Here is a 3,192-nt window from a genome sequence, read left to right as displayed (position 1 = left end):
GAGCTCATGACATCCACAGGAAAATGTATAAATCATCCATACCTAATCCAGGCTTACACGGTTTTTGATGCGATGTGGCGCCAAGTTAAGCGTGACCTTTTATGTCATCAAGGTAATCACAGCCACTTGGCCACCGGAGGAAGCTTGTGAACCCCTGGACAGCCAGTGGATAACAGCGATATCAATGACAGACAGGCCTCTCAACGGCTGCTTGTTCTTTTGGGCTCCTTATCTCAGCCACACCGAGTGCTCTGTCTATGTACCCAATTCATCCATCACTATCAGACCTCACACAGGTTCAACGCCAGCATTCACATGTTTGCAGGGAGCTAAAGCTAAAGTCAGCTTTGAGGAAGAGGAGGAGGAAACTGAATTTCAAGTTTAACTTCAAGACCAAACGAGTCGGGTTTTGGTTATTGCTATTAATAGAGACATTGTCATCTACTGTATAAGCACATACACCCATACATATAGATTTCAACACCAATAGGCTGATAGGCACGATGATGGCAGGTGTAGTCAAATATTCAAAATGTCCACACATCTGTAAAGATCACCTTTCAAATATAACATCAGGAAAAGTGAAAGGTAAATAAAGGTAAAATATATCTAGTCATATATCCTATAATGAACTATTTTTTCTCAAACACTTGACCCAATATTAAAAAACATTTCGGACACTACTTGCTCACTCAAGTCGCTAACAGTCACATCATTGTATAGTGGCGTGCAGCTTATCTCCATCCGAGGATCAAAAATAACGGTACACAATGGCATGAACTTCTGTGATTTCACATATTTTCGTCCCAAAACTCATTTATTTATGCTTACAGACTATAATCTCTCATGCCTGTCGTCATCATTAGGACAAACTAACGTTTGTATGAAAATCCTTTACATGTTATTAAAAACAGCTTCGAGATATAAGTTAGTAAGTAAATCTTTGAACCGCAATGCATGATGGTATAAATGACTTGGAAAGTGACCATCGGTTGTACACTACTTTTGGTGTATTCACCATAAAGTGCACTATATAGTGAATATTGAGCGATTTCAGACACAGCCAAAGTTTAAATGTGAAACGTAGAAACATACAACAAAACAATAATGTTATCTTTTAAGTTATAAGGTACAGTACTTATCTTTAGCACAGAGCTGCTTATTTACTCACAGTTTTGAATTGTATAATTGATGTGTTAATGTTCTCCTGACCCAGTGTGATATAAAATATATTTGAAATGAAGAAAGTTAAGAAAATCAACACATTTCTTTTTTGCTGCATTCACCAAGTTAGCCTTAATGCTTTGTATAGAAAAGTAAGCATGGATTTCTCTGCATTGTCATTTTGCCGTTCTTTTATTCATTTTACACCAACAAAGCTGTTGCGCAGAGTTAAAGAAGACAATAAAAAAGCTCTTTTATTGTGGGTTTGTTGCCCAGTCTCATGAAAAATTAGGATAAGCCCGGCTACAACAACAAATCAGGAGGAGGGAAAAATCTCAGACATTGAACAAATAAAAGCTGCTTCATCGTGCCGATTAAAACACCCTGATCGCTCTAATGTATTCATAAAAAGCAACCTGAAATAGACATCAACATAATGACAAATAATAAAAAATTGAATAAGTTGATGCAACAATTATTCTACAATCACCCAGTATAAATGAACGTTTGATTAAAAATAATCTTGATAGAAAAGAAGATGACCTATAGTTGGTGAATTCCATTTCTGCACTTTTACATGATTTGATTTGGTTTTATATTTGACTCTTTTTTTTGTTCTCTCTGAAGGTGTACACGTGTTTTCATGAAAATTACCTTACGTTCTTTTTAATGTATCATATGGTTTGAATTGTGGATTTTATGGTGTCTGAGAAACTGGATCGAACAAATCTGATTGGTTAATCATGTGTTGTACACCTTGAAGAAGCTCGAATATTCACTGACTTTAGACACGTTTTTTGTTGTTGTCTAAATTAACTTCCAAAGGGAAACATGTTGATTCTTTGGCTCCTAAATGAACCATTTTGTCAGCAGTATTTCCATGAATGCTTGGCTTGGTTCAATGAATGTTTAGACAGTGTGCCGGAGTTTACCTTCAAGTTTTTGATAGACACATTGATCTCCTACGCACCTGTCTTATGAAATGGATGTGCAAAGGTTTTTTCTAGTTATGCTCCTAAATGAACCATTTTGTTACCAACATTTCCATGAATGGTACGTCTTGACTTGGCTCAACTGGAAGCCAATGGTTTGGATATTTCCTCGTTCTACTTTTGGTACCTTGGTCAAGGTTCCAAGCGAGATGAGCTCATACTAATAAAAAGCAGTTGGAGTTAACCTAAGCAGTATAAACTTCTTTTAGTAGGAAAACTCTTTCTGAAATGTTATTCAGTTAAGACAGTGAAGACAAAGTGGGCAAGCAAGCACCTTCCATTCCTGCTGTGTGAATGAGTGAGTGCTAGAGGTAAAAAACTTATTTCCATGATGCTACCATCATGTCATCAACACTAATAAACACTCAATATGTATCATCGGATGTTTCATATAGAGAAAGCTCTCAGGACCTTGAGTCAGGTCTTGTTTTCTTCCCCGAATTTCATGCATGACTCATGCTAACATCCCTGCAGCAGACTCGGGCTGGGTATTTGCTCTATAGTGTTCAGTCTTTCATTCGCTGAGAAGAAAAAAGTCTCTTACTCAGGTGTGTCATAACCACCATCACAAAAGGCTTGTTTTTTCCCCCTCCTGCCCCAGCACTGAGAACCCATATCGATCCATGATCTTCTCCATGGCACTGCTTTCCTCCACTGTACACAACATACACTTCTTGAGTTAAAAATCTCATTTGAGGCGTTATTGTCTTCTCGACCTTGGCAGCAGGTCGCTGTTGAGGTCGAGGGTTTTATGGACACCTTAGACATAGGAATTCTGGATCAATCTCCTGGTGGATGATGCATATTTTTAGAGCCCCATTAGTTGGCTCGATGAAGACGAAGCTGGTGGCGTAGGCGATGCCTCCTACGTCATTGCGGGCCACGCTTTGTGTGCCTCTGTTCGGAAGGGTTTGTGCGTAACAGAATGGGGGAATCCACCCTCTCTCTTGCTCTCCTCTATGATGTGAATGGTGATATACAGGAGGAGGGAGGGGGGGAGAGATCTGGAGGGTTGAGCCAGGACGGAAGGGGTGTT

Source organism: Labrus mixtus, chromosome 12 (genome assembly GCF_963584025.1).
Source record: "Labrus mixtus chromosome 12, fLabMix1.1, whole genome shotgun sequence".
NCBI classification, from domain to species: domain Eukaryota; kingdom Metazoa; phylum Chordata; class Actinopteri; order Labriformes; family Labridae; genus Labrus; species Labrus mixtus.
The sequence above is the reverse complement of the archived record's forward strand: the minus strand, read 5'-3'. Positions refer to the sequence as shown.